This window comes from Dasypus novemcinctus, chromosome 9 (genome assembly GCF_030445035.2).
Source record: "Dasypus novemcinctus isolate mDasNov1 chromosome 9, mDasNov1.1.hap2, whole genome shotgun sequence".
Taxonomy (NCBI): Eukaryota; Metazoa; Chordata; class Mammalia; order Cingulata; family Dasypodidae; genus Dasypus; species Dasypus novemcinctus.
The window spans coordinates 87,868,759-87,883,443 of record NC_080681.1 but is presented as its reverse complement, the minus strand read 5'-3'; the positions used below and the strand labels follow the sequence as shown (position 1 = coordinate 87,883,443).

The 14,685-nt window shown below is 38.6% G+C and overlaps 1 protein-coding gene across 12 annotated transcripts in view; it reads right to left on the bottom strand.

The window, feature by feature from the left end:
• Positions 1–14,685, bottom strand: part of TESK2 (testis associated actin remodelling kinase 2) — a 174,474-nt gene that overhangs the window by 58,141 nt on the left and 101,648 nt on the right. The window lies entirely within an intron of this gene.

Below are 14,685 nucleotides of genomic sequence, written 5' to 3'. Positions count from 1 at the left end.
CGTAGGATCTTCCACCTCTGGATCGAGAACGCGGAAAGTTGAAAAGCCTTTTTTAAGGTAAGGAGCGTCGAAATTAACCCAAGTAGATTGCTGCTTCATATTATTAAGTTTTGCTTTCCGCTAGCATCAGGGTATGGGTAATCAATCAGGACGCTTGGAAGAATATTCACAGGTTTTGAAAACACTGTTGCACAGTGTAGGTGTCACAGTTAAGACTGCAGATTTGTTAGAATTGTTTGCTTTGGTTCAAAAGCATTGTTATTGGTTTCAACCGCAAGGAAAGAATTTGATGAATGTTAAGCAGTGGAGGCAAGTAATGAAAGCATTGCAGAGAGCATATCAGAAAGGAGAGAATATACCTGTATCAGTTTGGGCTTTAGGACAGCATATTGCTGCTGCATTAGATCCTTTGCAGTCTGACGAAGAAGAAGAGATTGTTCTTTTCTCAAGGGAGGAAACGGCTACGAATGATACAGGTAAAGACAGGAACTTGGAGGAGGATCAGGAAGAAGAGTTATTTTAAGTTAAAGACACAAATCTGGGAAACGGACTTTGGCCCAGTGGTTAGGGCGTCCGTCTACCACATGGGAGGCCCGCGGTTCAAGCCCCGGGCCTCCTTGACCCGTGTGGAGCTGGCCCATGCGCAGTGCTGATGCGCGCAAGGAGTGCCGTGCCACACAGGGGTGTCCCCCGCGTAGGGGAGCCCTACGTGCAAGGAGTGCACCCATAAGGAGAGCCGCCCAGCGCGAAGGAGGGAGCAGCCTGCTGAGGAATGGTGCCGCCCACACTTCCCGTGCCGCTGACGACAACAGAAGCGGACAAAGAAACAAGACGCAGCAAAAAGACACAGAAAACAGACAACCAGGGGAGGGGAGGGGAATTAAATAAATAAAAATAAATCTTTAAAAAAAAAAAAAAAAAAAAAAAAAAGACACAAATCTGCTCTTAACTAAATCCATGTCGGAACTAAATATTTCTAAGGCAAACATATATCCTAATTTGACTCATGAGGTTCCTTCTGCACCTCCAGAACCTGGAAAAGTACCCAGTGGACTTTTCTCTACAGACCTGCCTTATGTTCGGAGCAGCTTTAAGCCAAATCCTGTGCCTGTTACTCCATTAATGAGATGTCTTTTACTGGGATCTAGTCAAGGTGAGCCTCTGGTTATGCAAGCTGTAGCAGCTTTTCCTGTAACTATTCAACAAATTCCTCCTGATGCTCAACACCCACAAGGGGGTGTCAAGTTTCATCCTGAGCCAAAAACTTTTAAACTATTGAAAGATTTAAAACGGGCAAAGATACTAAATAATGTCCTTGTTAGTGAAATCAGGCTTGTAAGAAAACTCTCTGTTAAAGTGTTAACTAAGATAAGGAAACTACTCTGGCAGCAACTCTGCAACCCCCCTGCTGTCTACATGACAATGTAGCTGTGGGCTAGTGGGGGTTAATAGAGTTAAGCCACTGAAAAAAGAGAAAAACATGGCAACATTGGTGTTCTGTTTTATTTCCATGCTAATTCTAATTGGGCTTATTTAACCAAGATAATAAAATTAGTACAAAATTTTTATCAAGGTTTAAAAAGGAATTTTCAGTTTTAAATCAATAGTTTACTCCTGAACTTCAAGTCTCAGTATAGTCTTACAGAGTAATAATCCAAAAATGTGTGTTAACGGTCTGTCTAAACTGCTAAATTAGAGTTTTAACTACATTTATGTTGCTCAAGTTATCTTAACTAATTCCTAATAACTAATAAAAGTGTTTCCAAGCACAAGCTTGCATGTTACAGGCAACATGGATTCCAGAAGAAATCTTAAGAAGTGGTATTTAAAATGTGATGTAATGGAGAGCTTAAAAGCAGCTATACCAAGAAAGTAAGAATTATGAGTTAATTGTAAACTGTGTTTCTGTTACTGTGTTGTGATTGTTCTGTGTTCGTTCAATGTCAGTGTGTATTTTGATACCTCCGGATGGTAATATAAATTAATAAAAATTTATAAAAGAGCTCTATTCAAATGGCCAAAAATTAAATAAGCGCTTATATTAATACATACATTTAAATGTTAATAAGATCTCTACAATGATAAAAATTGTGAGTCTTGATTAACAAAATTACTATGTCTTTTTATAAAAGGTTGTTCATGCCTAGATTGAAATGAATAGCTTATTTTTCTTCACAGGATAATATGAACGATGTAAAACTTAAATGAATATTAAAAAGGTTAAAAGTTTGTGAGAATGCTAATCGAAATTTAATAAGTTTTTGCAAAAAAGTGTGTTTTGCCCTAAAGTAGGATGGCTAATTTTCATAAACTCTTGGAACTTAAATGCATGTGGCAAGTTATAGAAAGTATTCTGGTAACTTAAAAAAAAAAAAAAAAAAAGTGTTCTGTAAAAGTAAAATTTGTCTTAAAATAATATAATTATAGTCTATATGGTTATAAATAATTATAAAAAGTCTTATGAAGCATTGTTTAAATTAAAGTGTTTAAGTGGCTAATTCCAAAAGGTCATTAATAAACAAACCTGAATTAATAATAATAATAATAATAAAAGGTAATTTTATAACAGAAAAGCTTGGCTACAGCCAGCCTCCTTTGACAACTTGCTTCTAGGAAACTGTTTCTGATATTGCATGCTACTAAGTATTTAAAGTAAAGAAATTTTATTATTTTAACAAGCTTGTTTAGTGTTGACGGTATTATGTTATAAGAAGTTTGCTTGATAACTTCGTATATGGGCTATATGAAATGTGTTTTTATTATGAAGGAAACAGGAAATGATTTTGTCCTAAGATAAAATGATTGGTTATTAAAAAAGAGTAAAATATGGAACAAAACCTGAGTGAATACTAAAAGTGCAGAAGGTTCGTAGAAAAGAAATTTTTATAATTAAAGTTAAATAAAATTTGATGGGTCTATCTATAAAATTTTAAAAGCTTTACTATCAAGTAGTATACGAATGCAAAGTTAAAATTTTGTTCTTTCTCAAAGCTTCTCAAATCATTAATCTGTTTTGGTAAAAGTTATTATCCTCAATAATCAGCATACAAAGAAAGTCTGTTTTATCAAAATAGCTTCTTGTGCTTTAACCTCATTGTTTCCTTGGTCTTCCAAGAAGGAAAAGTTTTATCTCTTTTAAAGGAACATAATGTTCAAAACTGCTTTCTCAAAATCAAATCCTGAAAAGTAGCCTTTTATTCCAAACTAATTATAAAAGATTTGTTCTTTTACCTTGAAAGAAAAATTATAAGCTGAATAAAAGGTGTTTTAAAGTGTTATAACCCTCTGTCAAAGTTGTATGAGTAAAAGATTTCTATAAATGCTTAAAAGTGTATAAAGTCACCAATATTTCAGCATAATATTAAAAAGAAAAGTACAATGTGGCTAATTGTGGTTTTAATTATTATAAAAGAGTGTGTGTCACAGAAACAACCTCTTATCATAGATTAAAGTAACAACACTGTAGTATCCAGCAATCCCAAACACTGCTAGTTTGTTGCAAAAGTTAATGTCCAGCTGTGTTGCTATCACTTTGTTTTAAAACTTACTAAGACTTTCTTTAGTGTTTTCTTAGACAAATCAAGCCAGCTGCATTCCTCTATCTGTAAAAAACGCAACAATAAACTTTTGCAGTGCTTTTCAGGGCTATGTGCATAACCCAACTATCTTGTACAGTATTTACTATAGTAATAGTAATAAAAAAGCAGCATACGTTACTTCTCAAAAAGAACAGGCTTGGCAGACTCCATTCACATCTGCTCAGCGTACTGAACTTGCTGCCATCATTAAGGTATTAACAATATTTAAGAAACCTTTGAATATTGTCTCTGATTCTGAATATGTATGCCTTACTGTCAAGCATATTGAAACAGCTCATATCTTTGCTACTAATGAGTTATCTCAACTTTTCGCTGACTTGCAATATCTCATTAGGTTAAGACCTATTTACATTACTCATATATGCTCTCATACCTCTTTGCCTAGTCCTATGACAGCAAATAATGCTTGAGCTGATTTATTAGTAGGGTGTTTACAAAGTGCTCATGATTACCATGCTTTAACTCACATTAATGCTAAAGGCCTGAGAAATAAATATCAAAAGTTAACAAAACTACAGGCACAAGAAATTATTCGCACTTGTCCTACTTGTGGACCACTAACAGCAGTGCCTTTTCAGGCTGGAACTAATCCCAGAGGCCTGACTCATAATCAATTATGGCAGATGGATGTAACTCACATTGCATCCTTTGGTAAACTACAATATGTTCATGTTTGTACTGACACTTATTCTCATTTCATATGGGCTACTGCTCAAAGTGGGGAACGGTTTCATCATGTTCGCTCACATCTCTGGTCTGCTTTTGCTGTGATGGGATGCCCTCTAAAAATTAAATCTGATAATGGACCCTCTTACATTAGTAAATCCTTTGCTTCCTTTTGTGGGAAATATGCTATTGAACATGTTACCGGCATTCCCCATAATCCTACAGGTCAAGCTATTGTTGAAAGATGCCATCATACTCTCAAGACTATGCTTTTAAAACAAAAAGGGGGAGATGATGGTATGATATCACCTAAAGATCAATTGGCTAAAGCTTTATTTACCTTAAATTTTCTTAATGTTTATGATTCTATGACACCGGCTGAATGTCATTTTGGACATTCTCAAAAATCTACAGAAATTGCAGAATCTGAGAATCAACCAGTATTTTGGAAAGATGTTTTAAGTAATGAATGGAAGAAAGGCAGGGTTAAAATATGGCGGGGAGGTTATGCTCTTATCATTTCAGAAAATGGAGAAGAAATCTGGCTTCCGGCAAAAAGGATTAAACCTAGGGCTGAAGAAGTGGAGTCTTCTACACATTATGGATCCTACTGATAGTGAGTGAAACCGGCAATGGTAATTACACATATTGGGCTTATATCCCTAATCCCCCATTACTTCGAGTGTTAACCTGGAAAGATCCTTTTTTTCCTGTTTATTTGAATAAAACTCATATATTTCCTGGACCCGTGGATGATAGACTACCACTTAAGCCACGAGAAGAAGGACAAAGGATTTATAATCTCCTTCTTCCATTTCATTTCTGACCTCTTTGCATTAGCAATCGCCCACCATGTATGGCTGTGAAAAATAGAACTATGATCAATTTTAGCCATAATACTACTAAATCTTTGGCAACTTTATTCCCATCCTATCAATACCAAGAATATAAGTATCCAAGTTATAGTTGTCCTAAGAAGAATGCTGGTGATATGCAAAGATGGTATGAATGCCATATGGGAAGAGGATCTGTTGTTTTTAATGATTCCTATGGAATAGTTTGGGAAAGTGCCCCTATGGGGAATCCCAACAAATATAAGGGCAGATTTATTTGGTATGGTATAAATAGCATGGGACAACAAATCAGTAATATGCAGTATCCCTTTCATGAATCCCTTGATTTGGATGAGAAAATAATTTTTACCAAAAATAATAGTGATTGGAAAAATATAGGGAAATGAGTTCCTTTTCCATGGTGCAATAGCACTGGAGTTCATGATCAAAAACAAATATGGAAAGTCTTCTTAAAGGAGTGGCATCTACTTCTGAATGGAAAGGTAATAAAAGTATGGATGGACAATATTTACATTTGGATCAAATTCATCATTTTCAATCATGTGTCAGAGATCCATATGTGTTTGTGGTAGGGAAGGCTACCATTACCGAAAATGCTTTATTTTATAAGGATGGCGCTTTGTATACTTGCTTGTCTGAGAATATTTTACAGAATGGAGATATTACCACCATAGCTCGCCGAAGACGAGGAGTGTGCATCCCGGTGAAAATGAATCAGATGTGGCAGTCATCTCCTGAAAGTCATCTTCTTTTCCACCTGGCTAAAGGACTGTTGAAACGATCTAAGAGATTTTTGGGACTTCTCATAGCTGGCATTCTTGGTTTCATTGGTGTCATCACTGCTGCTGCCACTGCTGCTGTTGCATTGCATGAGACAGCACAAACACAGCAAAAAACGTGCATGACTGGCACAAGAATGCAAGTGATTTATGGCATAGTCAGGAGCACATTGATGAAGGACTTAATGACAGAGTTAGTGATTTGGAATCTGCTGTTTTACACTTAGGAAACCAAGTTTATAATTTGAATTTGTTAGGAGGATTGAAGTGTGATTGGAATGAAAGTAATTTTTGTATTACTCCTTTGGATTATAACATTTCTATGTTTCAATGGAATAAGATCAGAAATCATTTGTTAGGACACAAAGGAAATATGTCATTAGAAATTGAGAAATTGCAGAAAAAGATTTTAGAAATGTCTCATAATCAGATATACGTAGATAATGATAAGGACATCTTTAATGATATGATTTCACATTTAAATAAGTTTAATCCTGTTGATTGGTGGAAGTCTCAGCATTTCTTATCTGCCTTAGGAATAGGGATATGTGTATTAATCCTGTTATTCATGGTTGTCGCTTGCCTGGGTAAAGGCATTTGCCAGAGATTGCACCGTGTGGACACAATGGGACAGGCTAATAACTTAGTACTTGCTAAAACACTACAATAGCACCCTGTAGTCAGTGAGCTTAGCTGGTAGTCAATGACGGGTAAGATCCCCTGGGGGGCAACCTAAGACAGGCACAGTCACCCTGACTAAAACAAAAAGGGGGAAATGTGGGAAACAAAGCCATGTTGTTTCCATGGAAGCAAGTTACTTCCTTGACCACTGAGTCAAACTGTCCCTTGTGATTATCGGTGTGGATCACAATCTTGGCAGGGAAAGCACACCTGCAGGCAATATAGAACAGAACGACCTGAGTAACAAGATTTGTGAGTACAGTTACTGATTTTTATAATAATAGTTCCAGTAAAGTTTGTTGGTGTTCATCAATCACTAGTTAATATAGAATGAGGTAAGGGTAATAGGTAACTTGATTTTGTGCTGAATGTCACGTATGTTAGGGGTATATATACTACCCCCTCGACTCAATAAAGTTGTCTGATGAGCTTGAGAAATCAATGCTCTCAGATCCCCTGAACCCAATCTTTCTTTGTCTTCATTCCCAATACCTTGGGTCACCGACCAAGACTCCGACAACCCAGGACCACTACACCATAATCACCCATCCACAGAGATGTCATAGATAGTACATTCAGGAAGAACTTAGTTTCATGTGACATATCCTACCCGCCTTCTTCCCTATCCTCTAATCACATCACGTCAGAGTGGTGTCACACAACTACACTTCTATATTACACTTTTCTGACTGCCCTCCCCCACACCTCATTCCTTACACAAACCACCACCATTTCCAAAATGGTATCACAGAACTGGCAAGCTGAAACAGAAAGAAGAGCTTGAGCAGAGCTAATCACTCCAGTTGCTATAAACATAATATACGTTAAAGGGGAAATTATTATTCATCCTTAATGCAGGAATGATAATATGCCCAGAAAAGCCTTTCTTATCAACAAGTTTTCACTGAAATTTTTATTGCTGATTATATTAAAATCTGAATTGTGTATGACACTTCAAATCTTTTGATATAACACAGAACCTAAAAAATATTTATAATCTGAATTATTCCTATTTCTTATCACCACCACCACCCCAAAATAATGCTAGCTAGAATTTTTAGCTTAGGAAGGGAGGGCTTTCTTAATGCATCTGCTTGAGAATGAGTGATGACTCAGCTTTGTTATTTTTAGTTTCATATTCCATGTACATTCATGTTGAGAACTGGAGTGGTTGTTTGGGTCTTCTAGACGAAATTTTTATGTGCAAACAAATAACCTAGAATATTATTAAAATGCAGACTCTGATTCTGTAAGTCAGTGGGGACTTGGGAGTCTGAATTTCTAATAAGTGCCCAGTTGATATTGATGTGTGGTCCATGGACCACACATTAAGTAGCAAGGTTCTATCTAGACCAAAGAGAGCTCATCACTGCTCTAAAGTTAGTAAGACCAACAGGAAGCTCCAACAATGAAACCGCGGGTAGACTTTGACAAAGGCTTCATTTCCCTCAGTCTTTCCTACAGAATGATTTACTGTTCTCTATAAAGTGTCACCATCATGCTTTCCCACACATTTGCCTTTTTATCAGGCTATTACCCCTGCCTAGAATGCCCCTCCCCTCATCTCCACATTAGTTAGATTGTACCCATCCTCAAAGCCCAGTTCAAACACTCTCTCCCATAAAACGAATGTGACTCCCTCCCAAGGAGAAGTGATTTATGAACTAGCATGTTTCCAAACTACAAGGCACTCCATCGACATCATTCTCCTATGTCATCTATTACTTCCTCCCTTCAATTATATTTTATAATACACCTTCTATCTCCTCTAGTAGAGTACAAGCTTCTTAATAGCAAGAACTCATTCTCTTGCCTAGTTTACGACAGTATATAAACACTTGCTAAGTAAATTTAAAACAACTCATTTAATTTAAAATATACTGACAGCTTACTATGTGCCAAGCACTGGGGAGTAATGATGATGTTGATGACGGTAATAGTTAATTCTGAAAAAGCACTTACTAGTCCAGGCATTGTTCACTTTAAATTATATTAATTCATTTAATCCTCACAATAATCCAATGAAGTGGTACTTTTATTATCCTAATAATACTAATGTTGGAACTGAGGCATGGAGGGATTAAGTAACTTGCCCAATGTCATAAAGGCAACAAGTGGCAGAGCCAAAGGCAAACCTAAAGAGTGGGTTCCAGACTCTGTGTGCTCTTAATCACAATGCTATATTACTTCTCAATATAGTCATAAAGAGGATATAAAAATGAATAAGACACAATCTCTTCCCTTAAGAAGCTTCTGGCTACTCAAAGAGCTATTATGGCAACCCACAGCTCTTGATTAAAGGCCAAATTCCTTAGCATATTATTTTAAGAGGCTGAATGATCTGATCCAAAGTTCTTGCCTTATCCCTTATTACATCTACCTGCATTCTTTATGTTTTAGTACTATGACTTCCTGCCACTCCTGAATTCTCTCACTTCCATGTCATTGTTTGACCTAGTCTCTCTGCCTGGAATTTAATTTTCAAAACTCTACCAATCTTTAAAAACTCAGTTCAAGACAAAAGAAAAATGAAAAACAACAACAAAACACCTCAGTTCAAAAACATCTTCAAATAACAACAACAATAGCACCATAATAGCACCAAACATTTATATAGCACTTATTGTTCTAGGCACTGCCAAATATTGTCATCTAATTCTTAAAACAGCCTTTTGAGGTTGTTACCTTTATCATGCATATTTCAGAAACATAATTTCAAATATTTTCCTAACCTTTCCAATAAAAATTAATCCTTCTCTTCTCTTTACACTCAAATCACTCTATTTAAATCTCTGTACACTTACCAGGTTCTACTTTCCAATATATCAAGTTGAATCTATAACTACCTCCTCCACTATTTTAATTCTTAGAATCAGGAATCCTGGGTGTAGAAGAGAATGGCCACTTCTTCACTAAACTGCTTCCCTTTTCCTCCTGGAATAAGCTACATTTTCCAGTGTCCACTACATTGGTTAAGATCCTAACACTGAGATCTGGCCAGTGGTATATGGGCAGAAGCGATTATGTCATTTCTAGGTCTGATTCATAAAAACCTCAACACTAACCATAATACTTCTTCCCTAATCTGCCAGTAGATGTGGAAGATTTAATAGAGGAATCTGAGCCCTAGTCTCGGTGAAAATGAAATTTCTCCCATCCCTGCTCAACCTGTAGGGACTGGGAAATGAGTAAGAAACAAACCTTTAAGCCAGGAAGATGTTAAGCTGTTTGCTACTGTAGTTAGCCCACCTGGACTAAATATACCACGTAAGATTTTTTGTCTCTACATATATCTAGAATATTGCTTTGTTCACAGTTAGTACTCAGGAAAGATGTATTGGATTTAATTGTTAAAATTCTTATTGAAAGGCAGGACCTTTCCTAGGTACAACATATTAGCCAACGGTCTCCAAATCAGGGGTGAGCAAGATTATCCTTTGGAGAATGGGAAGAAAACCAGAAATTTTATTTATTTATTTTTACCTGAAAAAGAGAAACTGAATTTTACTAATCTTTAATGGGGATGTGTTCAAAATTTTTTTCCAAATGGGATACTGTGATAGACAGTATAATATTCCCAGCAAAGATGTCCATGTCCTCATCCCCAGAACCAACGAATATGTTACACTGTGTGGCAAAGGGCAATTAAGGCTGTAGATAAAATAAAGGTTGATAATCAGTTGATCTTAAAACAGGGAAACTATACTGGATTATCCAAGTGACCCAACGTAATCACAAGGGTCCTTAAATGTGGAAGAGGGAGGCAAAGGAGTCAGTGTCAGAATGATGCAATGTGAGAAAGACTCAACCACACACTGCTCGCTTTGAATACTGAAGGGGGCTATGAGCCAACAAAGGCAGCAGTCGCTAGAAGCTGGAAAAACAAGGAAATGGATTCTCTCCTAGATCCTTCAGAAAGGAATACAGACAGCCATAACAACACCCTGATTTTAGCCCGAAACCTGTGTCAGACTTCTGACCTCTAGGACTGTAAGGTAATATAATAAATTTGTGTTGTTTTAAACCACTAGGTTTGTGGTAATTTGCTACAGCAGCCATAGAAATTAATAATAGGTATATAATAAAAAAGTTTATGGGGGGGAGTAAATGTAGCTTAAGTGGTTAAGTACTTGCTTCCCATGTATGAGGTCCCAGGTTTAATCCCTGGAACCTCCTAAAAAAAAAACCCAACTCTCATTGGGGAGCAGATGTAGCGCAGTGGTTGAAAGCAGCTTTCCCTGTATGAGGTCCTGGGTTCAATACCCAGTACCTCCTTGTAGGAGTTTGATACGGTTATGAATTTCAAAAACAGATAGTGGATTATGTTTGTAATCTGCTCTGTACCGGTGCCTGATTGAGTTATGATTAGGGCTTTAATTGGGCCACATCATTAGGGCATTGAGTTCCCACCCCCTGGTGGGTAGGGATTCACAGATAAAAGGCATGGCAAAGGACAGAGCTGAGGGTTTCTGATGTTGGAGTTTGATGCTGAAGTCTTAAACTGGAGCCCCCAGGAAAGAGACAGAGCCGTTCACCTGATAGTCTACAGCTGACCTTGTGGAGAAGGGCAAAGCCTAGAGAGCTTCCTAGTCTACAGCTGTCCTTGTGGAGGAAACAGAGGAGCTGAGCCCAGAGGAACCCAGAAAGCCTGAACCCTCACAGATTTCATCTTGCTCCAACATGTGGAAATAGACTTTGGTGAGGGAAGTAACTTATGCTTTATGGCCTGGTAACTGTAAACTCCTACCCCAAATGAATACTCTTTATAAAAACCAACCCATTTCTGGTATTTTGCATCAGCACCCCTTTGGCTGACTAATACACTCCGAAAAAAAAGTTTATGGTTCACTATTCTGTACTATTAGGTTCACAGATTTAGGATAGACTTTGGGCTTTCATTTTCTAAACAAGCATAAGGAAAATAATGTTATGATATTCCTTAGTGGCACTTAGATCCAGTCAGTCAAGTATTTATTGAGCTCACAGTTCTATACAAAGCTCAGACTTTAAGTTTAAATATTGTCCCTCCTCAAAAAGTTTACTACCTAAACAGAAGAATGAAAGGAGAGGTGTGACAGCAGTCTGAAATGCATCTAGCTACCCTTAATCTGATAAAACAACACCAACACTGTTAGACTTGGACCTCCTCAAGTCTGCCAAATAGGACCTAGACCTAGTAGGAAGAAGTCTGTGAACACTGTGTCAAAGCTGTCAGAGATGTAGCTCAAGCGATTGAGCTCCCACCTACCACATGGGAGGTCCCTGGTTCAGTTCCCAGTGCCTCCTACAGAAGGCAGCAAGCTAGGGTGATGGGCAGGGGCAGCAAGCTGATGCAACAAGAGACACAAGAAGAAAAACATAATGAGAGACCCAACAAAACAGGGAATGGAAGTGGTTCAAGCAATTGGTACCTCCCTCCCATATAAGAGATCCCAGGTTCATTTCCCTGTGCCTCATAAAGAAACAAGGAAGACAAACAGACATAGCAAGGGCAAATATGAAGGGGTGGGGAAAAATAAATAAATAAAATGAATCTTAAAAAAAATCACTACTGATTGCTCACTTACAGTATACCTGGAAACTGCTAAGTGCTTTACCTAAGATGAAATTATCCCCATTTTACCATCTAGGAAAATGAGGTTCAGAGAGTTTAATTGACTTATCAAAGGTTGAAAAGGGTCCTGGAATCTGGATCTGTTTGGCTCCAAAAAGCCTATGTTTTGTCCTGTGACAATGGGTAAGGAAGAAAAATGCCTGCGGTTGAATAATAACATCATTTTTGATTCATAAAAAAGAACTGCCTATCTGTAAACTGATGAAAATCTAACTGGTTTGCTTTACAAAGCCTTTCTGCTGCCAACTTTGAACAATAAGCAGCATCCATTTTATAGGAGTTCTTCTGACTTGTACTGATCTTTCCAGAAAACTGTCTGACTCCAAAGATTACAGTAAAAACAATTAAAAGGCCTGATATAAACTTACAATAGAATATTAAAATATGGGCATATCAATAACTGAAAAGGAGAGGAGAGGCAATGGCTTAGACCTCAAGTCCCAAAAGAGCTATGACACTAGACCCATAAAAAGAAAAAAGCAGTAATATTCTTGAGTAAGGCTTGCTGCAGTTCAAACATGTTCTAGGGGTATTATGTCATGGAAAACTGGTTGTACTAGATCTGAGATTTAAGAACTCATAAGGAAAACTCAGCTGAACAGACATTAACAGCGAGATCTTCACATTCGGTGACACTAAACAGAGCTGGTCTGTACCTGGGTATGATTAAGTTATGATTAGGGCTTTGACTGGGCTGTGTCATTAGGGAGTTGAGTCCCACCTCCTTGGTGGGTGGGGATTCACAGATAAAAGGCATGGCAAAGGACAGAGTTGGGGGTTTTTGATGTTGGAGTTTGATGCTGAAGCCTTAAGCTGGAGCCCCAGGCAGCAAACTCACAAGGGAAAAAAAAGCAAACCCCAGAAAGAGAGGAATGCTGAGCCCAGGAAGAAGCAAGCCCTGAGAAGAGAGTAACTCTGAACCCAGAGAGAAGCAAGACCGTAGAAGGGAAGAACCCAGGAAGCCTGAACCCTCACAGACATCGGCAGCCATCTTGCTCCAACACATGAAAAGAGACTTTGGTGAGGGAAGTAACTTACGTTTTATGGCCTGGTAACTGTAAGCTCCTACCCCAAATAAATAGCCTTTATAAAAACCAACCAATTTCTGGTATTTTGCATCAGCACCCCTTTGGCTAATACAAAAAGTTAAATAATTTGGGAAGTGGATTTGGCCCAATGAATAGGGTGTCTGCCTACCACATGGGGGGTCCAAGGTTCAAACCCAGGGTCTCCTGACCTATGTGATGAGCTGACCCACACGCAGTGCTGATGCGTGCAAGGAGTGCCCTGCCACGCAGGGGTGCAGCCTGCGTAAGGGAGCCCCATGTGCAAAGAGTGCGCCCCATAAGGAGAGCTGCCCAGTGCGAAAAAAGTGCAGCCTGATGAGGAATCGCACCGCACACACGGAGAACTGACGCAGCAAGATGATGCAACAAAAAGAGACACAGATTCTGGGTGCTGCTGACAAGAATATAAAAGGACACAGAAGAACACACAGCAAATGGACACAGAGAGTAGACAACTGGGGGGGGGCAGGGAAGGGGAGAGAAATAAATAAATAAATAAATATTTTTTTAAAAAGTGATAGGCTCTTGGGAAGTAGATGTGGCTCAAGCAGTTGGGCACCTGCCTACCACATGCAAGGTCCCAGTTCGGTTCCTGATGCCTCCTAAAAAAGACCAGCAAGACAGCGAGCTGACACAGCAAGATGACACAACTTGATAAGGCAACTTAGAGACACAATGAGAGACACAACAAGCAGTGAGAAGGAGTAGTTCAAGTGACTGGGTGCCTCCCTCCCACATGGGAGGTCCCAGGTTCAGCTCCCGGTGCCTCCTAAAAAACGAACAGACACAGTGAGTGCAAACAATGAGGGGGAATGAATAAATAAATAAATAAAATATTTTTAAAAAGTGATTGGATCTCACAGTACTTCAGATGGCCCTCCCTCATCCCCTTACTAGCTCGGGGCAGAGCTGGCCTGTGCTCCCAGTGCAGGTTCCTGGTACCAGTCCTGGAGGAAATGAAGTGGCCCTTGTGCACATGCTGGGAGCATGTATGTCTGACCCAATCTCTCTGGTGGAGGCCTGAGGGATTGAACTAGGACACTCATTGCAGGCTTGCCATCCCAGAACTTGCCATGTATGTAGAAAACAGATCACAAAGCTCTCTTACAGAATGCTTTGGGAGATCAGTTCCCAAGTCATGGCTGCCTGGGGCAAGGGATTGCTGGCTAAAAGACATACAGTGCAGTGCCGGGACCATGAGGAAACTTTCCTCAGGAAGGTGGTCATTTGAATCCATGAAAAAGGGGTAATCCTAAAGCCACAAGCACATGCCCAAGACAAGATGCATGTACAGAAAGGACCAGAGAGGCCCATACACTTTGTTCTGGAGCTATTCTCTAACCTCATTGTATGGATAAGCTCTGAAGGAGAGCACTCACATAGATCTGCAAAGACTGGAAAGGTATTTTCTTTTTTTCCTTTTTT